Source organism: Colossoma macropomum, unplaced genomic scaffold, assembly GCF_904425465.1.
Source record: "Colossoma macropomum unplaced genomic scaffold, Colossoma_macropomum, whole genome shotgun sequence".
Taxonomy (NCBI): Eukaryota; Metazoa; Chordata; class Actinopteri; order Characiformes; family Serrasalmidae; genus Colossoma; species Colossoma macropomum.
In genome coordinates this window covers 17,462,213-17,489,573 of record NW_023494801.1, presented here as the reverse complement: position 1 = coordinate 17,489,573, position 27,361 = coordinate 17,462,213, and the positions used below count along the sequence as shown (strand labels likewise).

General features: G+C 42.1%; 3 long non-coding RNA genes and 27 other non-coding genes across 33 annotated transcripts; all 30 read right to left on the bottom strand.

Moving 5' to 3' along the window:
* Positions 1-18: 18 nt before the first annotated feature.
* On the bottom strand, positions 19-11,513 carry LOC118821074. 3 transcript variants are annotated; one of them, XR_005008310.1, is made up of 4 exons: positions 5,788-11,513; positions 3,856-4,477; positions 1,925-2,546; positions 19-613 (listed from the first exon to the last, which is right to left on the bottom strand). It is a non-coding gene; the product is annotated as an uncharacterized LOC118821074 (long non-coding RNA). The 3 variants fall into 3 exon arrangements; XR_005008311.1 differs by having other exon boundaries at positions 3,856-6,409; positions 7,720-11,513; XR_005008309.1 differs by having other exon boundaries at positions 3,856-11,513.
* trnas-gcu lies at positions 538-619 on the bottom strand. The gene has a single exon. It is a non-coding gene; the product is annotated as a tRNA-Ser (tRNA).
* Positions 1,849-1,930, bottom strand: trnas-gcu. Its single transcript has one exon. It is a non-coding gene; the product is annotated as a tRNA-Ser (tRNA).
* trnas-gcu lies at positions 2,471-2,552 on the bottom strand. The gene has a single exon. It is a non-coding gene; the product is annotated as a tRNA-Ser (tRNA).
* Positions 3,780-3,861, bottom strand: trnas-gcu. Its single transcript has one exon. It is a non-coding gene; the product is annotated as a tRNA-Ser (tRNA).
* On the bottom strand, positions 4,402-4,483 carry trnas-gcu. The gene has a single exon. It is a non-coding gene; the product is annotated as a tRNA-Ser (tRNA).
* trnas-gcu lies at positions 5,712-5,793 on the bottom strand. Its single transcript has one exon. It is a non-coding gene; the product is annotated as a tRNA-Ser (tRNA).
* Positions 6,334-6,415, bottom strand: trnas-gcu. The gene has a single exon. It is a non-coding gene; the product is annotated as a tRNA-Ser (tRNA).
* Positions 7,644-7,725, bottom strand: trnas-gcu. Its single transcript has one exon. It is a non-coding gene; the product is annotated as a tRNA-Ser (tRNA).
* On the bottom strand, positions 8,266-8,347 carry trnas-gcu. Its single transcript has one exon. It is a non-coding gene; the product is annotated as a tRNA-Ser (tRNA).
* trnas-gcu lies at positions 8,888-8,969 on the bottom strand. The gene has a single exon. It is a non-coding gene; the product is annotated as a tRNA-Ser (tRNA).
* Positions 10,198-10,279, bottom strand: trnas-gcu. Its single transcript has one exon. It is a non-coding gene; the product is annotated as a tRNA-Ser (tRNA).
* On the bottom strand, positions 10,820-10,901 carry trnas-gcu. The gene has a single exon. It is a non-coding gene; the product is annotated as a tRNA-Ser (tRNA).
* Positions 11,514-11,607: 94 nt separating the features above from the next.
* Positions 11,608-18,143, bottom strand: LOC118821076. The gene is made up of 3 exons (XR_005008314.1): positions 18,004-18,143; positions 16,072-16,693; positions 11,608-14,760 (listed from the first exon to the last, which is right to left on the bottom strand). It is a non-coding gene; the product is annotated as an uncharacterized LOC118821076 (long non-coding RNA).
* trnas-gcu lies at positions 12,131-12,212 on the bottom strand. The gene has a single exon. It is a non-coding gene; the product is annotated as a tRNA-Ser (tRNA).
* On the bottom strand, positions 12,753-12,834 carry trnas-gcu. The gene has a single exon. It is a non-coding gene; the product is annotated as a tRNA-Ser (tRNA).
* Positions 14,063-14,144, bottom strand: trnas-gcu. The gene has a single exon. It is a non-coding gene; the product is annotated as a tRNA-Ser (tRNA).
* Positions 14,685-14,766, bottom strand: trnas-gcu. The gene has a single exon. It is a non-coding gene; the product is annotated as a tRNA-Ser (tRNA).
* Positions 15,996-16,077, bottom strand: trnas-gcu. Its single transcript has one exon. It is a non-coding gene; the product is annotated as a tRNA-Ser (tRNA).
* Positions 16,618-16,699, bottom strand: trnas-gcu. Its single transcript has one exon. It is a non-coding gene; the product is annotated as a tRNA-Ser (tRNA).
* On the bottom strand, positions 17,928-18,009 carry trnas-gcu. The gene has a single exon. It is a non-coding gene; the product is annotated as a tRNA-Ser (tRNA).
* A 73-nt stretch (positions 18,144-18,216) lies between the features above and the next one.
* Positions 18,217-25,950, bottom strand: LOC118821075. Of its 2 annotated transcripts, XR_005008313.1 has the most exons (4): positions 23,790-25,950; positions 21,868-22,479; positions 19,936-20,557; positions 18,258-18,625 (listed from the first exon to the last, which is right to left on the bottom strand). It is a non-coding gene; the product is annotated as an uncharacterized LOC118821075 (long non-coding RNA). The 2 variants fall into 2 exon arrangements; XR_005008312.1 differs by having other exon boundaries at positions 18,217-20,557.
* On the bottom strand, positions 18,550-18,631 carry trnas-gcu. Its single transcript has one exon. It is a non-coding gene; the product is annotated as a tRNA-Ser (tRNA).
* trnas-gcu lies at positions 19,860-19,941 on the bottom strand. The gene has a single exon. It is a non-coding gene; the product is annotated as a tRNA-Ser (tRNA).
* trnas-gcu lies at positions 20,482-20,563 on the bottom strand. The gene has a single exon. It is a non-coding gene; the product is annotated as a tRNA-Ser (tRNA).
* trnas-gcu lies at positions 21,792-21,873 on the bottom strand. Its single transcript has one exon. It is a non-coding gene; the product is annotated as a tRNA-Ser (tRNA).
* Positions 22,404-22,485, bottom strand: trnas-gcu. The gene has a single exon. It is a non-coding gene; the product is annotated as a tRNA-Ser (tRNA).
* trnas-gcu lies at positions 23,714-23,795 on the bottom strand. Its single transcript has one exon. It is a non-coding gene; the product is annotated as a tRNA-Ser (tRNA).
* On the bottom strand, positions 24,336-24,417 carry trnas-gcu. Its single transcript has one exon. It is a non-coding gene; the product is annotated as a tRNA-Ser (tRNA).
* On the bottom strand, positions 25,646-25,727 carry trnas-gcu. The gene has a single exon. It is a non-coding gene; the product is annotated as a tRNA-Ser (tRNA).
* Positions 25,951-27,361: the final 1,411 nt, after the last annotated feature.

Below are 27,361 nucleotides of genomic sequence, written 5' to 3'. Positions count from 1 at the left end.
GTGAAAGGGATTGTGTGGCTTATTTTCCTCTCTATAACAATATGACAAATCGTTCTATGACTCACTTGGTCCGTTTAGAGGGGATTCATGTGAAAAGCATGCCTAACAATGATAAACAGTACATAGGAATTTTCTATGGCCTAAACTTTTGCCCACCTGTTTCCTTACTGGACGGTGAAACGTCAGCTGGTATTGAACTGTGGGCGTCATGAAGTACTGAAATAGCATGTTAGAAAGGGTATTGCGCGTCTGACCTCAAGTGCACATCAGTGTACAACAGTTGTGTCATGTTTGAAGACAGCCTTTGTTGTTGAAGTTAGGATTGGATCTCACGCATCCAGAGCAAAGCAGATTCGCAGTCCACCTCCCTGACCTTTCGGCCAAATCGGAGGAAGTCTTGGTTGTCGTTTGCCGTAGAGAAATTCTTTCTTTCAAATCAGTGTCAGGTAGAATGGAAAGAGCACCTCAGAGCAAACATTGCACTTTTGACCGGAGGTCAACGTTCACTGTTAGTTTGATGACTAAAGAAGCTCTTTCCGACGAAGGTGGGATTCGAACCCACGCGTGCAGAGCACAATGGATTAGCAGTCCATCGCCTTAACCACTCGGCCACCTCGTCCACACGAGGGAGCAGAGGTGCGTGTTCCTCGCTATAAGAACAAATCTAAGCGTTCTAGCGCTAACTATGTCCATTTAAGAGGGCTGAATGGCAAACACATGTCTAACCTTTAGAAACAGTACACTGCAACTTTCTATGGCCTAAATTTTTGCCCACCTGTTTCTGTACTACACATTAAAATGTCATTCATATATTTTTAACAATATGTAGAGTGCGTGTCATGGAGTACTGCCATAGCATCTCAGACAGGCACTGCACTTGTACTTTTCTGTGATAATAAAATAAATCTTTCTAGAGCTAACTATGTTTGTTTAACAGAGATTCATGTCAAACACATGTCTACAAATGTCAAACAGTACAGTGGAACCTTCGACTGCCCTACGTTTTTGACGCCCTGTTTATTTACTGGACAGTGAAGTGTCATTTGGTACTGAAATGTCGGCCAAACTTTGACACTAAATAAGGTGGCGTCCTGAAATATTGAAATAGCAACTGAGATCCAGTAATGCACACTTGACTTCAAGAGCACATCAGTCTTCAACAATTGTGTGATATTTAAAGATGTCCTCGTAGACGAAGCTGGGTTTGGATCCCATGCATCCAGAGCACAACGGATTAGAAGTCCACCTCCCTAAACCTTTCGTCCAGCTCGGAAAAAGAATTAGGAGTTTTTTGCCGTGTTGAATTTTTTTCTTTTACGTAGGTTTCATGGAGAATTGAACTATCATCTCAGAACAGAAATTGAACCTTTGACCTCGGGAGCAGATCAAGGTACAACATTAGTTTGGTGACTAAATATAGCCTTTTTGACAATGATGGGATTCAATCCCATGTGTGCGGAGCTCAACAGGTTAACAGTCCATCCCTCTAACCGTTCAGTCAATTGGGAAAAGGCATAGTGTGTCGTTTGCCATATAGAAATTTCTTCTTTTGGATAGGTTTCATGGAGAATTGCAATATCATCTCAGCACAAGAATAACACCTTTGACCTCAGGAGCAGACCATGGTTCAACTTTACTTTGATGACTAAAGACAGCCTTTTCAACGAAGAAGGGATCTTCTGCTAAAGCTTTCAGCCAACTCGTAAAAGTTTGTTAGGGGTCGTTTGCCATAGAGAAAGTTTTTCTTTTAAGTAGTTGTGATGGAGAATTGTGATACCATCTCAGAGAAAGCATTGCAATATCGACCTGAGATCAACATTTAATTTGATGACTAAAGAAAGCTCTTTCCGACGAAGGTGGGATTCGAACCCACGCGTGCAGAGCACAATGGATTAGCAGTCCATCGCCTTAACCACTCGGCCACCTCGTCGACATGAAAGGGATCGTGTGGCTTATTTTCCTCTCTATAACAATATGACAAATCGTTCTATGACTCACTTGGTCCGTTTAGAGGGGATTCATGTGAAAAGCATGCCTAACAATGATAAACAGTACATAGGAATTTTCTATGGCCTAAACTTTTGCCCACCTGTTTCCTTACTGGACGGTGAAACGTCAGCTGGTATTGAACTGTGGGCGTCATGAAGTACTGAAATAGCATGTTAGAAAGGGTATTGCGCGTCTGACCTCAAGTGCACATCAGTGTACAACAGTTGTGTCATGTTTGAAGACAGCCTTTGTTGTTGAAGTTAGGATTGGATCTCACGCATCCAGAGCAAAGCAGATTCGCAGTCCACCTCCCTGACCTTTCGGCCAAATCGGAGGAAGTCTTGGTTGTCGTTTGCCGTAGAGAAATTCTTTCTTTCAAATCAGTGTCAGGTAGAATGGAAAGAGCACCTCAGAGCAAACATTGCACTTTTGACCGGAGGTCAAAGTTCACTGTTAGTTTGAAGACTAAAGAAGCTCTTTCCGACGAAGGTGGGATTCGAACCCACGCGTGCAGAGCACAATGGATTAGCAGTCCATCGCCTTAACCACTCGGCCACCTCGTCCACACGAGGGAGCAGAGGTGCGTGTTCCTCGCTATAAGAACAAATCTAAGCGTTCTAGCGCTAACTATGTCCATTTAAGAGGGCTGAATGGCAAACACATGTCTAACCTTTAGAAACAGTACACTGCAACTTTCTATGGCCTAAATTTTTGCCCACCTGTTTCTGTACTACACATTAAAATGTCATTCATATATTTTTAACAATATGTAGAGTGCGTGTCATGGAGTACTGCCATAGCATCTCAGAACAAGCACTGCACTTGTACTTTTCTGTGATAATAAAATAAATCTTTCTAGAGCTAACTATGTTTGTTTAACAGAGATTCATGTCAAACACATGTCTACAAATGTCAAACAGTACATTGGAACCTTCGACGCCCTACGTTTTTGACGCCCTGTTTATTTACTGGACAGTGAAGTGTCATTTGGTACTGAAATGTCGGCCAAACTTTTTACACTAAATAAGGTGGCGTCCTGAAATATTGAAATAGCAACTGAGATCCAGTAATGCACACTTGACTTCAAGAGCACATCAGTCTTCAACAATTGTGTGATATTTAAAGATGTCCTCGTAGACGAAGCTGGGTTTGGATCCCATGCATCCAGAGCACAACGGATTAGAAGTCCACCTCCCTAAACTTTCGTCCAGCTCGGAAAAAGAATTAGGAGTTTTTTGCCGTGTTGAATTTTTTTCTTTTACGTAGGTTTCATGGAGAATTGAACTATCATCTCAGAACAGAAATTGAACCTTTGACCTCGGGAGCAGATCAAGGTACAACATTAGTTTGGTGACTAAATATAGCCTTTTTGACAATGATGGGATTCAATCCCATGTGTGCGGAGCTCAACAGGTTAACAGTCCATCCCTCTAACCGTTCAGTCAATTGGGAAAAGGCATAGTGTGTCGTTTGCCATATAGAAATTTCTTCTTTTGGATAGGTTTCATGGAGAATTGCAATATCATCTCAGCACAAGAATAACACCTTTGACCTCAGGAGCAGACCATGGTTCAACTTTACTTTGATGACTAAAGACAGCCTTTTCAACGAAGAAGGGATCTTCTGCTAAAACTTTTGGCCAACTCGTAAAAGTTGTTAGGGGTCGTTTGCCATAGAGAAAGTCTTTTCTTTTAAGTAGTGTGATGGAGAATTGTGATACCATCTCAGAGAAAGCATTGCAATATCGACCTGAGATCAACATTTAATTTGATGACTAAAGAAGCTCTTTCCGACGAAGGTGGGATTCGAACCCACGCGTGCAGAGCACAATGGATTAGCAGTCCATCGCCTTAACCACTCGGCCACCTCGTCGACATGAAAGGGATTGTGTGGCTTATTTTCCTCTCTATAACAATATGACAAATCGTTCTATGACTCACTTGGTCCGTTTAGAGGGGATTCATGTGAAAAGCATGCCTAACAATGATAAACAGTACATAGGAATTTTCTATGGCCTAAACTTTTGCCCACCTGTTTCCTTACTGGACGGTGAAACGTCAGCTGGTATTGAACTGTGGGCGTCATGAAGTACTGAAATAGCATGTTAGAAAGGGTATTGCGCGTCTGACCTCAAGTGCACATCAGTGTACAACAGTTGTGTCATGTTTGAAGACAGCCTTTGTTGTTGAAGTTAGGATTGGATCTCACGCATCCAGAGCAAAGCAGATTCGCAGTCCACCTCCCTGACCTTTCGGCCAAATCGGAGGAAGTCTTGGTTGTCGTTTGCCGTAGAGAAATTCTTTCTTTCAAATCAGTGTCAGGTAGAATGGAAAGAGCACCTCAGAGCAAACATTGCACTTTTGACCGGAGGTCAACGTTCACTGTTAGTTTGATGACTAAAGAAGCTCTTTCCGACGAAGGTGGGATTCGAACCCACGCGTGCAGAGCACAATGGATTAGCAGTCCATCGCCTTAACCACTCGGCCACCTCGTCCACACGAGGGAGCAGAGGTGCGTGTTCCTCGCTATAAGAACAAATCTAAGCGTTCTAGCGCTAACTATGTCCATTTAAGAGGGCTGAATGGCAAACACATGTCTAACCTTTAGAAACAGTACACTGCAACTTTCTATGGCCTAAATTTTTGCCCACCTGTTTCTGTACTACACATTAAAATGTCATTCATATATTTTTAACAATATGTAGAGTGCGTGTCATGGAGTACTGCCATAGCATCTCAGAACAAGCACTGCACTTGTACTTTTCTGTGATAATAAAATAAATCTTTCTAGAGCTAACTATGTTTGTTTAACAGAGATTCATGTCAAACACATGTCTACAAATGTCAAACAGTACATTGGAACCTTCGACGCCCTACGTTTTTGACGCCCTGTTTATTTACTGGACAGTGAAGTGTCATTTGGTACTGAAATGTCGGCCAAACTTTTTACACTAAATAAGGTGGCGTCCTGAAATATTGAAATAGCAACTGAGATCCAGTAATGCACACTTGACTTCAAGAGCACATCAGTCTTCAACAATTGTGTGATATTTAAAGATGTCCTCGTAGACGAAGCTGGGTTTGGATCCCATGCATCCAGAGCACAACGGATTAGAAGTCCACCTCCCTAAACTTTCGTCCAGCTCGGAAAAAGAATTAGGAGTTTTTTGCCGTGTTGAATTTTTTTCTTTTACGTAGGTTTCATGGAGAATTGAACTATCATCTCAGAACAGAAATTGAACCTTTGACCTCGGGAGCAGATCAAGGTACAACATTAGTTTGGTGACTAAATATAGCCTTTTTGACAATGATGGGATTCAATCCCATGTGTGCGGAGCTCAACAGGTTAACAGTCCATCCCTCTAACCGTTCAGTCAATTGGGAAAAGGCATAGTGTGTCGTTTGCCATATAGAAATTTCTTCTTTTGGATAGGTTTCATGGAGAATTGCAATATCATCTCAGCACAAGAATAACACCTTTGACCTCAGGAGCAGACCATGGTTCAACTTTACTTTGATGACTAAAGACAGCCTTTTCAACGAAGAAGGGATCTTCTGCTAAAACTTTTGGCCAACTCGTAAAAGTTGTTAGGGGTCGTTTGCCATAGAGAAAGTTTTTTCTTTTAAGTAGTTGTGATGGAGAATTGTGATACCATCTCAGAGAAAGCATTGCAATATCGACCTGAGATCAACATTTAATTTGATGACTAAAGAAAGCCTGTTCGACGAAGGTGGGATTCGAACCCACGCGTGCAGAGCACAATGGATTAGCAGTCCATCGCCTTAACCTCTCGGCCACCTCGTCGACATGAAAGGGATCGTGTGGCTTATTTTCCTCTCTATAACAATATGACAAATCGTTCTGTGACTCGCTAGGTCCGTTTAGAGGGGATTCATGTGAAAAGCATGCCTAACAATGATAAACAGTACATAGGAATTTTCTATGGCCTAAACTTTTGCCCACCTGTTTCCTTACTGGACGGTGAAACGTCAGCTGGTATTGAACTGTGGGCGTCATGAAGTACTGAAATAGCATGTTAGAAAGGGTATTGCGCGTCTGACCTCAAGTGCACATCAGTGTACAACAGTTGTGTCATGTTTGAAGACAGCCTTTGTTGTTGAAGTTAGGATTGGATCTCACGCATCCAGAGCAAAGCAGATTCGCAGTCCACCTCCCTGACCTTTCGGCCAAATCGGAGGAAGTCTTGGTTGTCGTTTGCCGTAGAGAAATTCTTTCTTTCAAATCAGTGTCAGGTAGAATGGAAAGAGCACCTCAGAGCAAACATTGCACTTTTGACCGGAGGTCAACGTTCACTGTTAGTTTGATGACTAAAGAAGCTCTTTCCGACGAAGGTGGGATTCGAACCCACGCGTGCAGAGCACAATGGATTAGCAGTCCATCGCCTTAACCACTCGGCCACCTCGTCCACACGAGGGAGCAGAGGTGCGTGTTCCTCGCTATAAGAACAAATCTAAGCGTTCTAGCGCTAACTATGTCCATTTAAGAGGGCTGAATGGCAAACACATGTCTAACCTTTAGAAACAGTACACTGCAACTTTCTATGGCCTAAATTTTTGCCCACCTGTTTCTGTACTACACATTAAAATGTCATTCATATATTTTTAACAATATGTAGAGTGCGTGTCATGGAGTACTGCCATAGCATCTCAGAACAAGCACTGCACTTGTACTTTTCTGTGATAATAAAATAAATCTTTCTAGAGCTAACTATGTTTGTTTAACAGAGATTCATGTCAAACACATGTCTACAAATGTCAAACAGTACATTGGAACCTTCGACGCCCTACGTTTTTGACGCCCTGTTTATTTACTGGACAGTGAAGTGTCATTTGGTACTGAAATGTCGGCCAAACTTTTTACACTAAATAAGGTGGCGTCCTGAAATATTGAAATAGCAACTGAGATCCAGTAATGCACACTTGACTTCAAGAGCACATCAGTCTTCAACAATTGTGTGATATTTAAAGATGTCCTCGTAGACGAAGCTGGGTTTGGATCCCATGCATCCAGAGCACAACGGATTAGAAGTCCACCTCCCTAACCTTTCGTCCAGCTCGGAAAAAGAATTAGGAGTTTTTTGCCGTGTTGAATTTTTTTCTTTTATGTAGGTTTCATGGAGAATTGAACTATCATCTCAGAACAGAAATTGAACCTTTGACCTCGGCAGCAGATCAAGGTACAACATTAGTTTGGTGACTAAATATAGCCTTTTTGACAATGATGGGATTCAATCCCATGTGTGCGGAGCTCAACAGGTTAACAGTCCATCCCTCTAACCGTTCAGTCAATTGGGAAAAGGCATAGTGTGTCGTTTGCCATATAGAAATTTCTTCTTTTGGATAGGTTTCATGGAGAATTGCAATATCATCTCAGCACAAGAATAACACCTTTGACCTCAGGAGCAGACCATGGTTCAACTTTACTTTGATGACTAAAGACAGCCTTTTCAACGAAGAAGGGATCTTCTGCTAAAACTTTTGGCCAACTCGTAAAAGTTGTTAGGGGTCGTTTGCCATAGAGAAAGTTTTTTCTTTTAAGTAGGTGTGATGGAGAATTGTGATACCATCTCAGAGAAAGCATTGCAATATCGACCTGAGATCAACATTTAATTTGATGACTAAAGAAAGCCTGTTCGACGAAGGTGGGATTCGAACCCACGCGTGCAGAGCACAATGGATTAGCAGTCCATCGCCTTAACCTCTCGGCCACCTCGTCGACATGAAAGGGATCGTGTGGCTTATTTTCCTCTCTATAACAATATGACAAATCGTTCTGTGACTCGCTAGGTCCGTTTAGAGGGGATTCATGTGAAAAGCATGCCTAACAATGATAAACAGTACATAGGAATTTTCTATGGCCTAAACTTTTGCCCACCTGTTTCCTTACTGGACGGTGAAACGTCAGCTGGTATTGAACTGTGGGCGTCATGAAGTACTGAAATAGCATGTTAGAAAGGGTATTGCGGGTCTGACCTCAAGTGCACATCAGTGTACAACAGTTGTGTCATGTTTGAAGACAGCCTTTGTTGTTGAAGTTAGGATTGGATCTCACGCATCCAGAGCAAAGCAGATTCGCAGTCCACCTCCCTGACCTTTCGGCCAAATCGGAGGAAGTCTTGGTTGTCGTTTGCCGTAGAGAAATTCTTTCTTTCAAATCAGTGTCAGGTAGAATGGAAAGAGCACCTCAGAGCAAACATTGCACTTTTGACCGGAGGTCAACGTTCACTGTTAGTTTGATGACTAAAGAAGCTCTTTCCGACGAAGGTGGGATTCGAACCCACGCGTGCAGAGCACAATGGATTAGCAGTCCATCGCCTTAACCTCTCGGCCACCTCGTCGACATGACAGGGATCGTGTGGCTTATTTTCCTCTCTAGAACAATATGACAAATCGTTCTGTGACTCGCTAGGTCCGTTTAGAGGGGATTCATGTGAAAAGCATGCCTAACAATGATAAACAGTACATAGGAATTTTCTATGGCCTAAACTTTTGCCCACCTGTTTCCTTACTGGACGGTGAAACGTCAGCTGGTATTGAACTGTGGGCGTCATGAAGTACTGAAATAGCATGTTAGAAAGGGTATTGCGGGTCTGACCTCAAGTGCACATCAGTGTACAACAGTTGTGTCATGTTTGAAGACAGCCTTTGTTGTTGAAGTTAGGATTGGATCTCACGCATCCAGAGCAAAGCAGATTCGCAGTCCACCTCCCTGACCTTTCGGCCAAATCGGAGGAAGTCTTGGTTGTCGTTTGCCGTAGAGAAATTCTTTCTTTCAAATCAGTGTCAGGTAGAATGGAAAGAGCACCTCAGAGCAAACATTGCACTTTTGACCGGAGGTCAACGTTCACTGTTAGTTTGATGACTAAAGAAGCTCTTTCCGACGAAGGTGGGATTCGAACCCACGCGTGCAGAGCACAATGGATTAGCAGTCCATCGCCTTAACCACTCGGCCACCTCGTCCACACGAGGGAGCAGAGGTGCGTGTTCCTCGCTATAAGAACAAATCTAAGCGTTCTAGCGCTAACTATGTCCATTTAAGAGGGCTGAATGGCAAACACATGTCTAACCTTTAGAAACAGTACACTGCAACTTTCTATGGCCTAAATTTTTGCCCACCTGTTTCTGTACTACACATTAAAATGTCATTCATATATTTTTAACAATATGTAGAGTGCGTGTCATGGAGTACTGCCATAGCATCTCAGAACAAGCACTGCACTTGTACTTTTCTGTGATAATAAAATAAATCTTTCTAGAGCTAACTATGTTTGTTTAACAGAGATTCATGTCAAACACATGTCTACAAATGTCAAACAGTACATTGGAACCTTCGACGCCCTACGTTGTTGACGCCCTGTTTATTTACTGGACAGTGAAGTGTCATTTGGTACTGAAATGTCGGCCAAACTTTTTACACTAAATAAGGTGGCGTCCTGAAATATTGAAATAGCAACTGAGATCCAGTAATGCACACTTGACTTCAAGAGCACATCAGTCTTCAACAATTGTGTGATATTTAAAGATGTCCTCGTAGACGAAGCTGGGTTTGGATCCCATGCATCCAGAGCACAACGGATTAGAAGTCCACCTCCCTAAACTTTCGTCCAGCTCGGAAAAAGAATTAGGAGTTTTTTGCCGTGTTGAATTTTTTTCTTTTACGTAGGTTTCATGGAGAATTGAACTATCATCTCAGAACAGAAATTGAACCTTTGACCTCGGGAGCAGATCAAGGTACAACATTAGTTTGGTGACTAAATATAGCCTTTTTGACAATGATGGGATTCAATCCCATGTGTGCGGAGCTCAACAGGTTAACAGTCCATCCCTCTAACCGTTCAGTCAATTGGGAAAAGGCATAGTGTGTCGTTTGCCATATAGAAATTTCTTCTTTTGGATAGGTTTCATGGAGAATTGCAATATCATCTCAGCACAAGAATAACACCTTTGACCTCAGGAGCAGACCATGGTTCAACTTTACTTTGATGACTAAAGACAGCCTTTTCAACGAAGAAGGGATCTTCTGCTAAAACTTTTGGCCAACTCGTAAAAGTTGTTAGGGGTCGTTTGCCATAGAGAAAGTTTTTTCTTTTAAGTAGTTGTGATGGAGAATTGTGATACCATCTCAGAGAAAGCATTGCAATATCGACCTGAGATCAACATTTAATTTGATGACTAAAGAAAGCCTGTTCGACGAAGGAGGGATTCGAACCCACGCGTGCAGAGCACAATGGATTAGCAGTCCATCGCCTTAACCTCTCGGCCACCTCGTCGACATGACAGGGATCGTGTGGCTTATTTTCCTCTCTAGAACAATATGACAAATCGTTCTGTGACTCGCTAGGTCCGTTTAGAGGGGATTCATGTGAAAAGCATGCCTAACAATGATAAACAGTACATAGGAATTTTCTATGGCCTAAACTTTTGCCCACCTGTTTCCTTACTGGACGGTGAAACGTCAGCTGGTATTGAACTGTGGGCGTCATGAAGTACTGAAATAGCATGTTAGAAAGGGTATTGCGCGTCTGACCTCAAGTGCACATCAGTGTACAACAGTTGTGTCATGTTTGAAGACAGCCTTTGTTGTTGAAGTTAGGATTGGATCTCACGCATCCAGAGCAAAGCAGATTCGCAGTCCACCTCCCTGACCTTTCGGCCAAATCGGAGGAAGTCTTGGTTGTCGTTTGCCGTAGAGAAATTCTTTCTTTCAAATCAGTGTCAGGCAGAATGGAAAGAGCACCTCAGAGCAAACATTGCACTTTTGACCGGAGGTCAACGTTCATTGTTAGTTTGATGACTAAAGAAGCTCTTTCCGACGAAGGTGGGATTCGAACCCACGCGTGCAGAGCACAATGGATTAGCAGTCCATCGCCTTAACCACTCGGCCACCTCGTCCACACGAGGGAGCAGAGGTGCGTGTTCCTCGCTATAAGAACAAATCTAAGCGTTCTAGCGCTAACTATGTCCATTTAAGAGGGCTGAATGGCAAACACATGTCTAACCTTTAGAAACAGTACACTGCAACTTTCTATGGCCTAAATTTTTGCCCACCTGTTTCTGTACTACACATTAAAATGTCATTCATATATTTTTAACAATATGTAGAGTGCGTGTCATGGAGTACTGCCATAGCATCTCAGAACAAGCACTGCACTTGTACTTTTCTGTGATAATAAAATAAATCTTTCTAGAGCTAACTATGTTTGTTTAACAGAGATTCATGTCAAACACATGTCTACAAATGTCAAACAGTACAGTGGAACCTTCGACGCCCTACGTTTTTGACGCCCTGTTTATTTACTGGACAGTGAAGTGTCATTTGGTACTGAAATGTCGGCCAAACTTTTTACACTAAATAAGGTGGCGTCCTGAAATATTGAAATAGCAACTGAGATCCAGTAATGCACACTTGACTTCAAGAGCACATCAGTCTTCAACAATTGTGTGATATTTAAAGATGTCCTCGTAGACGAAGCTGGGTTTGGATCCCATGCATCCAGAGCACAACGGATTAGAAGTCCACCTCCCTAAACCTTTCGTCCAGCTCGGAAAAAGAATTAGGAGTTTTTTGCCGTGTTGAATTTTTTTCTTTTATGTAGGTTTCATGGAGAATTGAACTATCATCTCAGAACAGAAATTGAACCTTTGACCTCGGGAGCAGATCAAGGTACAACATTAGTTTGGTGACTAAATATAGCCTTTTTGACAATGATGGGATTCAATCCCATGTGTGCGGAGCTCAACAGGTTAACAGTCCATCCCTCTAACCGTTCAGTCAATTGGGAAAAGGCATAGTGTGTCGTTTGCCATATAGAAATTTCTTCTTTTGGATAGGTTTCATGGAGAATTGCAATATCATCTCAGCACAAGAATAACACCTTTGACCTCAGGAGCAGACCATGGTTCAACTTTACTTTGATGACTAAAGACAGCCTTTTCAACGAAGAAGGGATCTTCTGCTAAAACTTTTGGCCAACTCGTAAAAGTTGTTAGGGGTCGTTTGCCATAGAGAAAGTTTTTTCTTTTAAGTAGGTGTGATGGAGAATTGTGATACCATCTCAGAGAAAGCATTGCAATATCGACCTGAGATCAACATTTAATTTGATGACTAAAGAAAGCCTGTTCGACGAAGGTGGGATTCGAACCCACGCGTGCAGAGCACAATGGATTAGCAGTCCATCGCCTTAACCTCTCGGCCACCTCGTCGACATGAAAGGGATCGTGTGGCTTATTTTCCTCTCTATAACAATATGACAAATCGTTCTGTGACTCGCTAGGTCCGTTTAGAGGGGATTCATGTGAAAAGCATGCCTAACAATGATAAACAGTACATAGGAATTTTCTATGGCCTAAACTTTTGCCCACCTGTTTCCTTACTGGACGGTGAAACGTCAGCTGGTATTGAACTGTGGGCGTCATGAAGTACTGAAATAGCATGTTAGAAAGGGTATTGCGCGTCTGACCTCAAGTGCACATCAGTGTACAACAGTTGTGTCATGTTTGAAGACAGCCTTTGTTGTTGAAGTTAGGATTGGATCTCACGCATCCAGAGCAAAGCAGATTCGCAGTCCACCTCCCTGACCTTTCGGCCAAATCGGAGGAAGTCTTGGTTGTCGTTTGCCGTAGAGAAATTCTTTCTTTCAAATCAGTGTCAGGTAGAATGGAAAGAGCACCTCAGAGCAAACATTGCACTTTTGACCGGAGGTCAACGTTCACTGTTAGTTTGATGACTAAAGAAGCTCTTTCCGACGAAGGTGGGATTCGAACCCACGCGTGCAGAGCACAATGGATTAGCAGTCCATCGCCTTAACCACTCGGCCACCTCGTCCACACGAGGGAGCAGAGGTGCGTGTTCCTCGCTATAAGAACAAATCTAAGCGTTCTAGCGCTAACTATGTCCATTTAAGAGGGCTGAATGGCAAACACATGTCTAACCTTTAGAAACAGTACACTGCAACTTTCTATGGCCTAAATTTTTGCCCACCTGTTTCTGTACTACACATTAAAATGTCATTCATATATTTTTAACAATATGTAGAGTGCGTGTCATGGAGTACTGCCATAGCATCTCAGAACAAGCACTGCACTTGTACTTTTCTGTGATAATAAAATAAATCTTTCTAGAGCTAACTATGTTTGTTTAACAGAGATTCATGTCAAACACATGTCTACAAATGTCAAACAGTACAGTGGAACCTTCGATGCCCTACGTTTTTGACGCCCTGTTTATTTACTGGACAGTGAAGTGTCATTTGGTACTGAAATGTCGGCCAAACTTTTTACACTAAATAAGGTGGCGTCCTGAAATATTGAAATAGCAACTGAGATCCAGTAATGCACACTTGACTTCAAGAGCACATCAGTCTTCAACAATTGTGTGATATTTAAAGATGTCCTCGTAGACGAAGCTGGGTTTGGATCCCATGCATCCAGAGCACAACGGATTAGAAATCCACCTCCCTAAACTTTCGTCCAGCTCGGAAAAAGAATTAGGAGTTTTTTGCCGTGTTGAATTTTTTTCTTTTACGTAGGTTTCATGGAGAATTGAACTATCATCTCAGAACAGAAATTGAACCTTTGACCTCGGGAGCAGATCAAGGTACAACATTAGTTTGGTGACTAAATATAGCCTTTTTGACAATGATGGGATTCAATCCCATGTGTGCGGAGCTCAACAGGTTAACAGTCCATCCCTCTAACCGTTCAGTCAATTGGGAAAAGGCATAGTGTGTCGTTTGCCATATAGAAATTTCTTCTTTTGGATAGGTTTCATGGAGAATTGCAATATCATCTCAGCACAAGAATAACACCTTTGACCTCAGGAGCAGACCATGGTTCAACTTTACTTTGATGACTAAAGACAGCCTTTTCAACGAAGAAGGGATCTTCTGCTAAAGCTTTCAGCCAACTCGTAAAAGTTGTTAGGGGTCGTTTGCCATAGAGAAAGTCTTTTCTTTTAAGTAGGTGTGATGGAGAATTGTGATACCATCTCAGAGAAAGCATTGCAATATCGACCTGAGATCAACATTTAATTTGATGACTAAAGAAAGCCTGTTCGACGAAGGTGGGATTCGAACCCACGCGTGCAGAGCACAATGGATTAGCAGTCCATCGCCTTAACCTCTCGGCCACCTCGTCGACATGAAAGGGATCGTGTGGCTTATTTTCCTCTCTATAACAATATGACAAATCGTTCTGTGACTCGCTAGGTCCGTTTAGAGGGGATTCATGTGAAAAGCATGCCTAACAATGATAAACAGTACATAGGAATTTTCTATGGCCTGAACTTTTGCCCACCTGTTTCCTTACTGGACGGTGAAACGTCAGCTGGTATTGAACTGTGGGCGTCATGAAGTACTGAAATAGCATGTTAGAAAGGGTATTGCGGGTCTGACCTCAAGTGCACATCAGTGTACAACAGTTGTGTCATGTTTGAAGACAGCCTTTGTTGTTGAAGTTAGGATTGGATCTCACGCATCCAGAGCAAAGCAGATTCGCAGTCCACCTCCCTGACCTTTCGGCCAAATCGGAGGAAGTCTTGGTTGTCGTTTGCCGTAGAGAAATTCTTTCTTTCAAATCAGTGTCAGGTAGAATGGAAAGAGCACCTCAGAGCAAACATTGCACTTTTGACCGGAGGTCAACGTTCACTGTTAGTTTGATGACTAAAGAAGCTCTTTCCGACGAAGGTGGGATTCGAACCCACGCGTGCAGAGCACAATGGATTAGCAGTCCATCGCCTTAACCACTCGGCCACCTCGTCCACACGAGGGAGCAGAGGTGCGTGTTCCTCGCTATAAGAACAAATCTAAGCGTTCTAGCGCTAACTATGTCCATTTAAGAGGGCTGAATGGCAAACACATGTCTAACCTTTAGAAACAGTACACTGCAACTTTCTATGGCCTAAATTTTTGCCCACCTGTTTCTGTACTACACATTAAAATGTCATTCATATATTTTTAACAATATGTAGAGTGCGTGTCATGGAGTACTGCCATAGCATCTCAGAACAAGCACTGCACTTGTACTTTTCTGTGATAATAAAATAAATCTTTCTAGAGCTAACTATGTTTGTTTAACAGAGATTCATGTCAAACACATGTCTACAAATGTCAAACAGTACATTGGAACCTTCGACGCCCTACGTTTTTGACGCCCTGTTTATTTACTGGACAGTGAAGTGTCATTTGGTACTGAAATGTCGGCCAAACTTTTTACACTAAATAAGGTGGCGTCCTGAAATATTGAAATAGCAACTGAGATCCAGTAATGCACACTTGACTTCAAGAGCACATCAGTCTTCAACAATTGTGTGATATTTAAAGATGTCCTCGTAGACGAAGCTGGGTTTGGATCCCATGCATCCAGAGCACAACGGATTAGAAAGTCCACCTCCCTAAACTTTCGTCCAGCTCGGAAAAAGAATTAGGAGTTTTTTGCCGTGTTGAATTTTTTTCTTTTACGTAGGTTTCATGGAGAATTGAACTATCATCTCAGAACAGAAATTGAACCTTTGACCTCGGGAGCAGATCAAGGTACAACATTAGTTTGGTGACTAAATATAGCCTTTTTGACAATGATGGGATTCAATCCCATGTGTGCGGAGCTCAACAGGTTAACAGTCCATCCCTCTAACCGTTCAGTCAATTGGGAAAAGGCATAGTGTGTCGTTTGCCATATAGAAATTTCTTCTTTTGGATAGGTTTCATGGAGAATTGCAATATCATCTCAGCACAAGAATAACACCTTTGACCTCAGGAGCAGACCATGGTTCAACTTTACTTTGATGACTAAAGACAGCCTTTTCAACGAAGAAGGGATCTTCTGCTAAAACTTTTGGCCAACTCGTAAAAGTTGTTAGGGGTCGTTTGCCATAGAGAAAGTTTTTTCTTTTAAGTAGGTGTGATGGAGAATTGTGATACCATCTCAGAGAAAGCATTGCAATATCGACCTGAGATCAACATTTAATTTGATGACTAAAGAAAGCCTGTTCGACGAAGGTGGGATTCGAACCCACGCGTGCAGAGCACAATGGATTAGCAGTCCATCGCCTTAACCTCTCGGCCACCTCGTCGACATGAAAGGGATCGTGTGGCTTATTTTCCTCTCTATAACAATATGACAAATCGTTCTGTGACTCGCTAGGTCCGTTTAGAGGGGATTCATGTGAAAAGCATGCCTAACAATGATAAACAGTACATAGGAATTTTCTATGGCCTAAACTTTTGCCCACCTGTTTCCTTACTGGACGGTGAAACGTCAGCTGGTATTGAACTGTGGGCGTCATGAAGTACTGAAATAGCATGTTAGAAAGGGTATTGCGCGTCTGACCTCAAGTGCACATCAGTGTACAACAGTTGTGTCATGTTTGAAGACAGCCTTTGTTGTTGAAGTTAGGATTGGATCTCACGCATCCAGAGCAAAGCAGATTCGCAGTCCACCTCCCTGACCTTTCGGCCAAATCGGAGGAAGTCTTGGTTGTCGTTTGCCGTAGAGAAATTCTTTCTTTCAAATCAGTGTCAGGTAGAATGGAAAGAGCACCTCAGAGCAAACATTGCACTTTTGACCGGAGGTCAACGTTCACTGTTAGTTTGATGACTAAAGAAGCTCTTTCCGACGAAGGTGGGATTCGAACCCACGCGTGCAGAGCACAATGGATTAGCAGTCCATCGCCTTAACCACTCGGCCACCTCGTCCACACGAGGGAGCAGAGGTGCGTGTTCCTCGCTATAAGAACAAATCTAAGCGTTCTAGCGCTAACTATGTCCATTTAAGAGGGCTGAATGGCAAACACATGTCTAACCTTTAGAAACAGTACACTGCAACTTTCTATGGCCTAAATTTTTGCCCACCTGTTTCTGTACTACACATTAAAATGTCATTCATATATTTTTAACAATATGTAGAGTGCGTGTCATGGAGTACTGCCATAGCATCTCAGAACAAGCACTGCACTTGTACTTTTCTGTGATAATAAAATAAATCTTTCTAGAGCTAACTATGTTTGTTTAACAGAGATTCATGTCAAACACATGTCTACAAATGTCAAACAGTACAGTGGAACCTTCGACGCCCTACGTTTTTGACGCCCTGTTTATTTACTGGACAGTGAAGTGTCATTTGGTACTGAAATGTCGGCCAAACTTTTTACACTAAATAAGGTGGCGTCCTGAAATATTGAAATAGCAACTGAGATCCAGTAATGCACACTTGACTTCAAGAGCACATCAGTCTTCAACAATTGTGTGATATTTAAAGATGTCCTCGTAGACGAAGCTGGGTTTGGATCCCATGCATCCAGAGCACAACGGATTAGAAGTCCACCTCCCTAAACTTTCGTCCAGCTCGGAAAAAGAATTAGGAGTTTTTTGCCGTGTTGAATTTTTTTCTTTTACGTAGGTTTCATGGAGAATTGAACTATCATCTCAGAACAGAAATTGAACCTTTGACCTCGGGAGCAGATCAAGGTACAACATTAGTTTGGTGACTAAATATAGCCTTTTTGACAATGATGGGATTCAATCCCATGTGTGCGGAGCTCAACAGGTTAACAGTCCATCCCTCTAACCGTTCAGTCAATTGGGAAAAGGCATAGTGTGTCGTTTGCCATATAGAAATTTCTTCTTTTGGATAGGTTTCATGGAGAATTGCAATATCATCTCAGCACAAGAATAACACCTTTGACCTCAGGAGCAGACCATGGTTCAACTTTACTTTGATGACTAAAGACAGCCTTTTCAACGAAGAAGGGATCTTCTGCTAAAACTTTTGGCCAACTCGTAAAAGTTGTTAGGGGTCGTTTGCCATAGAGAAAGTTTTTTCTTTTAAGTAGGTGTGATGGAGAATTGTGATACCATCTCAGAGAAAGCATTGCAATATCGACCTGAGATCAACATTTAATTTGATGACTAAAGAAAGCCTGTTCGACGAAGGTGGGATTCGAACCCACGCGTGCAGAGCACAATGGATTAGCAGTCCATCGCCTTAACCTCTCGGCCACCTCGTCGACATGAAAGGGATCGTGTGGCTTATTTTCCTCTCTATAACAATATGACAAATCGTTCTGTGACTCGCTAGGTCCGTTTAGAGGGGATTCATGTGAAAAGCATGCCTAACAATGATAAACAGTACATAGGAATTTTCTATGGCCTGAACTTTTGCCCACCTGTTTCCTTACTGGACGGTGAAACGTCAGCTGGTATTGAACTGTGGGCGTCATGAAGTACTGAAATAGCATGTTAGAAAGGGTATTGCGGGTCTGACCTCAAGTGCACATCAGTGTACAACAGTTGTGTCATGTTTGAAGACAGCCTTTGTTGTTGAAGTTAGGATTGGATCTCACGCATCCAGAGCAAAGCAGATTCGCAGTCCACCTCCCTGACCTTTCGGCCAAATCGGAGGAAGTCTTGGTTGTCGTTTGCCGTAGAGAAATTCTTTCTTTCAAATCAGTGTCAGGTAGAATGGAAAGAGCACCTCAGAGCAAACATTGCACTTTTGACCGGAGGTCAACGTTCACTGTTAGTTTGATGACTAAAGAAGCTCTTTCCGACGAAGGTGGGATTCGAACCCACGCGTGCAGAGCACAATGGATTAGCAGTCCATCGCCTTAACCACTCGGCCACCTCGTCCACACGAGGGAGCAGAGGTGCGTGTTCCTCGCTATAAGAACAAATCTAAGCGTTCTAGCGCTAACTATGTCCATTTAAGAGGGCTGAATGGCAAACACATGTCTAACCTTTAGAAACAGTACACTGCAACTTTCTATGGCCTAAATTTTTGCCCACCTGTTTCTGTACTACACATTAAAATGTCATTCATATATTTTTAACAATATGTAGAGTGCGTGTCATGGAGTACTGCCATAGCATCTCAGAACAAGCACTGCACTTGTACTTTTCTGTGATAATAAAATAAATCTTTCTAGAGCTAACTATGTTTGTTTAACAGAGATTCATGTCAAACACATGTCTACAAATGTCAAACAGTACATTGGAACCTTCGACGCCCTACGTTTTTGACGCCCTGTTTATTTACTGGACAGTGAAGTGTCATTTGGTACTGAAATGTCGGCCAAACTTTTTACACTAAATAAGGTGGCGTCCTGAAATATTGAAATAGCAACTGAGATCCAGTAATGCACACTTGACTTCAAGAGCACATCAGTCTTCAACAATTGTGTGATATTTAAAGATGTCCTCGTAGACGAAGCTGGGTTTGGATCCCATGCATCCAGAGCACAACGGATTAGAAGTCCACCTCCCTAAACTTTCGTCCAGCTCGGAAAAAGAATTAGGAGTTTTTTGCCGTGTTGAATTTTTTTCTTTTACGTAGGTTTCATGGAGAATTGAACTATCATCTCAGAACAGAAATTGAACCTTTGACCTCGGGAGCAGATCAAGGTACAACATTAGTTTGGTGACTAAATATAGCCTTTTTGACAATGATGGGATTCAATCCCATGTGTGCGGAGCTCAACAGGTTAACAGTCCATCCCTCTAACCGTTCAGTCAATTGGGAAAAGGCATAGTGTGTCGTTTGCCATATAGAAATTTCTTCTTTTGGATAGGTTTCATGGAGAATTGCAATATCATCTCAGCACAAGAATAACACCTTTGACCTCAGGAGCAGACCATGGTTCAACTTTACTTTGATGACTAAAGACAGCCTTTTCAACGAAGAAGGGATCTTCTGCTAAAACTTTTGGCCAACTCGTAAAAGTTGTTAGGGGTCGTTTGCCATAGAGAAAGTTTTTTCTTTTAAGTAGGTGTGATGGAGAATTGTGATACCATCTCAGAGAAAGCATTGCAATATCGACCTGAGATCAACATTTAATTTGATGACTAAAGAAAGCCTGTTCGACGAAGGTGGGATTCGAACCCACGCGTGCAGAGCACAATGGATTAGCAGTCCATCGCCTTAACCTCTCGGCCACCTCGTCGACATGAAAGGGATCGTGTGGCTTATTTTCCTCTCTATAACAATATGACAAATCGTTCTGTGACTCGCTAGGTCCGTTTAGAGGGGATTCATGTGAAAAGCATGCCTAACAATGATAAACAGTACATAGGAATTTTCTATGGCCTAAACTTTTGCCCACCTGTTTCCTTACTGGACGGTGAAACGTCAGCTGGTATTGAACTGTGGGCGTCATGAAGTACTGAAATAGCATGTTAGAAAGGGTATTGCGGGTCTGACCTCAAGTGCACATCAGTGTACAACAGTTGTGTCATGTTTGAAGACAGCCTTTGTTGTTGAAGTTAGGATTGGATCTCACGCATCCAGAGCAAAGCAGATTCGCAGTCCACCTCCCTGACCTTTCGGCCAAATCGGAGGAAGTCTTGGTTGTCGTTTGCCGTAGAGAAATTCTTTCTTTCAAATCAGTGTCAGGTAGAATGGAAAGAGCACCTCAGAGCAAACATTGCACTTTTGACCGGAGGTCAACGTTCACTGTTAGTTTGATGACTAAAGAAGCTCTTTCCGACGAAGGTGGGATTCGAACCCACGCGTGCAGAGCACAATGGATTAGCAGTCCATCGCCTTAACCACTCGGCCACCTCGTCCACACGAGGGAGCAGAGGTGCGTGTTCCTCGCTATAAGAACAAATCTAAGCGTTCTAGCGCTAACTATGTCCATTTAAGAGGGCTGAATGGCAAACACATGTCTAACCTTTAGAAACAGTACACTGCAACTTTCTATGGCCTAAATTTTTGCCCACCTGTTTCTGTACTACACATTAAAATGTCATTCATATATTTTTAACAATATGTAGAGTGCGTGTCATGGAGTACTGCCATAGCATCTCAGAACAAGCACTGCACTTGTACTTTTCTGTGATAATAAAATAAATCTTTCTAGAGCTAACTATGTTTGTTTAACAGAGATTCATGTCAAACACATGTCTACAAATGTCAAACAGTACATTGGAACCTTCGACGCCCTACGTTTTTGACGCCCTGTTTATTTACTGGACAGTGAAGTGTCATTTGGTACTGAAATGTCGGCCAAACTTTTTACACTAAATAAGGTGGCGTCCTGAAATATTGAAATAGCAACTGAGATCCAGTAATGCACACTTGACTTCAAGAGCACATCAGTCTTCAACAATTGTGTGATATTTAAAGATGTCCTCGTAGACGAAGCTGGGTTTGGATCCCATGCATCCAGAGCACAACGGATTAGAAGTCCACCTCCCTAACCTTTCGTCCAGCTCGGAAAAAGAATTAGGAGTTTTTTGCCGTGTTGAATTTTTTTCTTTTACGTAGGTTTCATGGAGAATTGAAATATCATCTCAGAACAGAAATTGAACCTTTGACCTCGGGAGCAGATCAAGGTACAACATTAGTTTGGTGACTAAATATAGCCTTTTTGACAATGATGGGATTCAATCCCATGTGTGCGGAGCTCAACAGGTTAACAGTCCATCCCTCTAACCGTTCAGTCAACTGGGAAAAGGCATAGTGTGTCGTTTGCCATATAGAAATTTCTTCTTTTGGATAGGTTTCATGGAGAATTGCAATATCATCTCAGCACAAGAATAACACCTTTGACCTCAGGAGCAGACCATGGTTCAACTTTACTTTGATGACTAAAGACAGCCTTTTCAACGAAGAAGGGATCTTCTGCTAAAACTTTTGGCCAACTCGTAAAAGTTGTTAGGGGTCGTTTGCCATAGAGAAAGTCTTTTCTTTTAAGTAGGTGTGATGGAGAATTGTGATACCATCTCAGAGAAAGCATTGCAATATCGACCTGAGATCAACATTTAATTTGATGACTAAAGAAAGCCTGTTCGACGAAGGGGGGATTCGAACCCACGCGTGCAGAGCACAATGGATTAGCAGTCCATCGCCTTAACCTCTCGGCCACCTCGTCGACATGAAAGGGATCGTGTGGCTTATTTTCCTCTCTATAACAATATGACAAATCGTTCTGTGACTCGCTAGGTCCGTTTAGAGGGGATTCATGTGAAAAGCATGCCTAACAATGATAAACAGTACATAGGAATTTTCTATGGCCTAAACTTTTGCCCACCTGTTTCCTTACTGGACGGTGAAACGTCAGCTGGTATTGAACTGTGGGCGTCATGAAGTACTGAAATAGCATGTTAGAAAGGGTATTGCGGGTCTGACCTCAAGTGCACATCAGTTGTGTCATGTTTGAAGACAGCCTTTGTTGTTGAAGTTAGGATTGGATCTCACGCATCCAGAGCAAAGCAGATTCGCAGTCCACCTCCCTGACCTTTCGGCCAAATCGGAGGAAGTCTTGGTTGTCGTTTGCCGTAGAGAAATTCTTTCTTTCAAATCAGTGTCAGGTAGAATGGAAAGAGCACCTCAGAGCAAACATTGCACTTTTGACCGGAGGTCAACGTTCACTGTTAGTTTGATGACTAAAGAAGCTCTTTCCGACGAAGGTGGGATTCGAACCCACGCGTGCAGAGCACAATGGATTAGCAGTCCATCGCCTTAACCACTCGGCCACCTCGTCCACACGAGGGAGCAGAGGTGCGTGTTCCTCGCTATAAGAACAAATCTAAGCGTTCTAGCGCTAACTATGTCCATTTAAGAGGGCTGAATGGCAAACACATGTCTAACCTTTAGAAACAGTACACTGCAACTTTCTATGGCCTAAATTTTTGCCCACCTGTTTCTGTACTACACATTAAAATGTCATTCATATATTTTTAACAATATGTAGAGTGCGTGTCATGGAGTACTGCCATAGCATCTCAGAACAAGCACTGCACTTGTACTTTTCTGTGATAATAAAATAAATCTTTCTAGAGCTAACTATGTTTGTTTAACAGAGATTCATGTCAAACACATGTCTACAAATGTCAAACAGTACATTGGAACCTTCGACGCCCTACGTTTTTGACGCCCTGTTTATTTACTGGACAGTGAAGTGTCATTTGGTACTGAAATGTCGGCCAAACTTTTTACACTAAATAAGGTGGCGTCCTGAAATATTGAAATAGCAACTGAGATCCAGTAATGCACACTTGACTTCAAGAGCACATCAGTCTTCAACAATTGTGTGATATTTAAAGATGTCCTCGTAGACGAAGCTGGGTTTGGATCCCATGCATCCAGAGCACAACGGATTAGAAGTCCACCTCCCTAAACTTTCGTCCAGCTCGGAAAAAGAATTAGGAGTTTTTTGCCGTGTTGAATTTTTTTCTTTTACGTAGGTTTCATGGAGAATTGAACTATCATCTCAGAACAGAAATTGAACCTTTGACCTCGGGAGCAGATCAAGGTACAACATTAGTTTGGTGACTAAATATAGCCTTTTTGACAATGATGGGATTCAATCCCATGTGTGCGGAGCTCAACAGGTTAACAGTCCATCCCTCTAACCGTTCAGTCAATTGGGAAAAGGCATAGTGTGTCGTTTGCCATATAGAAATTTCTTCTTTTGGATAGGTTTCATGGAGAATTGCAATATCATCTCAGCACAAGAATAACACCTTTGACCTCAGGAGCAGACCATGGTTCAACTTTACTTTGATGACTAAAGACAGCCTTTTCAACGAAGAAGGGATCTTCTGCTAAAACTTTTGGCCAACTCGTAAAAGTTGTTAGGGGTCGTTTGCCATAGAGAAAGTCTTTTCTTTTAAGTAGGTGTGATGGAGAATTGTGATACCATCTCAGAGAAAGCATTGCAATATCGACCTGAGATCAACATTTAATTTGATGACTAAAGAAAGCCTGTTCGACGAAGGTGGGATTCGAACCCACGCGTGCAGAGCACAATGGATTAGCAGTCCATCGCCTTAACCTCTCGGCCACCTCGTCGACATGAAAGGGATCGTGTGGCTTATTTTCCTCTCTATAACAATATGACAAATCGTTCTGTGACTCGCTAGGTCCGTTTAGAGGGGATTCATGTGAAAAGCATGCCTAACAATGATAAACAGTACATAGGAATTTTCTATGGCCTAAACTTTTGCCCACCTGTTTCCTTACTGGACGGTGAAACGTCAGCTGGTATTGAACTGTGGGCGTCATGAAGTACTGAAATAGCATGTTAGAAAGGGTATTGCGGGTCTGACCTCAAGTGCACATCAGTGTACAACAGTTGTGTCATGTTTGAAGACAGCCTTTGTTGTTGAAGTTAGGATTGGATCTCACACATCCAGAGCAAAGCAGATTCGCAGTCCACCTCCCTGACCTTTCGGCCAAATCGGAGGAAGTCTTGGTTGTCGTTTGCCGTAGAGAAATTCTTTCTTTCAAATCAGTGTCAGGTAGAATGGAAAGAGCACCTCAGAGCAAACATTGCACTTTTGACCGGAGGTCAACGTTCACTGTTAGTTTGATGACTAAAGAAGCTCTTTCCGACGAAGGTGGGATTCGAACCCACGCGTGCAGAGCACAATGGATTAGCAGTCCATCGCCTTAACCACTCGGCCACCTCGTCCACACGAGGGAGCAGAGGTGCGTGTTCCTCGCTATAAGAACAAATCTAAGCGTTCTAGCGCTAACTATGTCCATTTAAGAGGGCTGAATGGCAAACACATGTCTAACCTTTAGAAACAGTACACTGCAACTTTCTATGGCCTAAATTTTTGCCCACCTGTTTCTGTACTACACATTAAAATGTCATTCATATATTTTTAACAATATGTAGAGTGCGTGTCATGGAGTACTGCCATAGCATCTCAGAACAAGCACTGCACTTGTACTTTTCTGTGATAATAAAATAAATCTTTCTAGAGCTAACTATGTTTGTTTAACAGAGATTCATGTCAAACACATGTCTACAAATGTCAAACAGTACATTGGAACCTTCGACGCCCTACGTTTTTGACGCCCTGTTTATTTACTGGACAGTGAAGTGTCATTTGGTACTGAAATGTCGGCCAAACTTTTTACACTAAATAAGGTGGCGTCCTGAAATATTGAAATAGCAACTGAGATCCAGTAATGCACACTTGACTTCAAGAGCACATCAGTCTTCAACAATTGTGTGATATTTAAAGATGTCCTCGTAGACGAAGCTGGGTTTGGATCCCATGCATCCAGAGCACAACGGATTAGAAGTCCACCTCCCTAACCTTTCGTCCAGCTCGGAAAAAGAATTAGGAGTTTTTTGCCGTGTTGAATTTTTTTCTTTTACGTAGGTTTCATGGAGAATTGAACTATCATCTCAGAACAGAAATTGAACCTTTGACCTCGGGAGCAGATCAAGGTACAACATTAGTTTGGTGACTAAATATAGCCTTTTTGACAATGATGGGATTCAATCCCATGTGTGCGGAGCTCAACAGGTTAACAGTCCATCCCTCTAACCGTTCAGTCAATTGGGAAAAGGCATAGTGTGTCGTTTGCCATATAGAAATTTCTTCTTTTGGATAGGTTTCATGGAGAATTGCAATATCATCTCAGCACAAGAATAACACCTTTGACCTCAGGAGCAGACCATGGTTCAACTTTACTTTGATGACTAAAGACAGCCTTTTCAACGAAGAAGGGATCTTCTGCTAAAACTTTTGGCCAACTCGTAAAAGTTGTTAGGGGTCGTTTGCCATAGAGAAAGTCTTTTCTTTTAAGTAGGTGTGATGGAGAATGGTGATACCATCTCAGAGAAAGCATTGCAATATCGACCTGAGATCAACATTTAATTTGATGACTAAAGAAAGCCTGTTCGACGAAGGTGGGATTCGAACCCACGCGTGCAGAGCACAATGGATTAGCAGTCCATCGCCTTAACCTCTCGGCCACCTCGTCGACATGAAAGGGATCGTGTGGCTTATTTTCCTCTCTATAACAATATGACAAATCGTTCTGTGACTCGCTAGGTCCGTTTAGAGGGGATTCATGTGAAAAGCATGCCTAACAATGATAAACAGTACATAGGAATTTTCTATGGCCTAAACTTTTGCCCACCTGTTTCCTTACTGGACGGTGAAACGTCAGCTGGTATTGAACTGTGGGCATCATGAAGTACTGAAATAGCATGTTAGAAAGGGTATTGCGGGTCTGACCTCAAGTGCACATCAGTGTTCAATAGTTGTGTCATGTTTGAAGACGGCCTTTGTTGTTGAAGCTGGGATTGGATCTTACACATGCAGAGCACAGCAGTTCAGCAGCATTTGTAACATGCCACATTTCTTTACTCAAGAAGGACCTATAGTGCCATTAGTTCGGTTTTCATTTGCATATTTTTTTGACAAATTGAAAAAAGTCCCCATGGCAACACACATTGTCGAATAGAATCGCAAAAAGTGTTCAAGTACAGCTTAAAGGTTTGTATGCTTTCTAGGTGTGGATTATTTCTTTGCTGATAAAAAAACAACTGTTATAACTTAAAATGGAAATACATATGCACTATTTATTTGGCAAAAAAGAACAGAATAATGTCATATGACTAATCATGTTTCGGTTTTTGTACTCTGAAACCTGACTGAGTGCGCAAAGATCAAGCTATTTAAACTAACGTGATGCATGAATGGAGAGGTGTTCAAATCTTGATGAGAATTTTCTTAAAAGGGAAACAAACATACATTCTTAACACATTATACAGAATATATATTTTCACATTTTATAAGCAACTAGGACTGGCGACTTGTCCAGGGTATATCCTGCCTTCCACCCAATGACAGCTGGGAAAGGCTCCAGCACCCCACCATGACCCAGAAGGATAAGCGGTTTAGATGATGTATGTATGTATGTATAAGCAACTATAAATATGATATTGTCAGAGGTGTGTAGAGCAAACTTAACCCATCCTCATGTAAAAGCATTACTACAACATACAAAGTTACTTCAGTAAAATAATGACTTAATCAGAAGCCTAGCCTAGCAAAGCACAGCTGGGATAGTAGGAGTAAAAAGTATAAGTATAATTGATTTTTGACTGAGTGTTACTCAAGAGATCTCAAAATGTATTTCTCAAAGGATTGCTCACCAAAGTTATGAAGTGATTCAAAAAGATTTATTTTATCCACACAACTAAGAGTTAAACAAAAAGAAGATATGAATCAAAGCATCAGACCAAAGATCTGTTCTCCCAAAGGATGTGCAGTGCGTTTTAAAGGCCCAGTTACGTAACACAAAAGGGATGATGCAGAAATTATTGGTTGGTGTAATAGTTGACTAAAAGTATATTTGAACAATATAGTGTCCCTTTTCTCTAGATAGAATTAATATTAGAATTACTTAATATTAGAAGGGCAATTGGCTGAATTTTCCAAAACTGGTCATTAAGGAGCTTATGTGTATGCAGAAAATGACATGTTGATAAAAAGCATAACTAAAAAAAGCCAGACCCAGACACCTTAGGAAACAAGACGCTAAATTTGATCAACTAGCAATGTTACATGTCCGGATCTTTTGCAAGACCCTTGAGTGACGTACAGAGC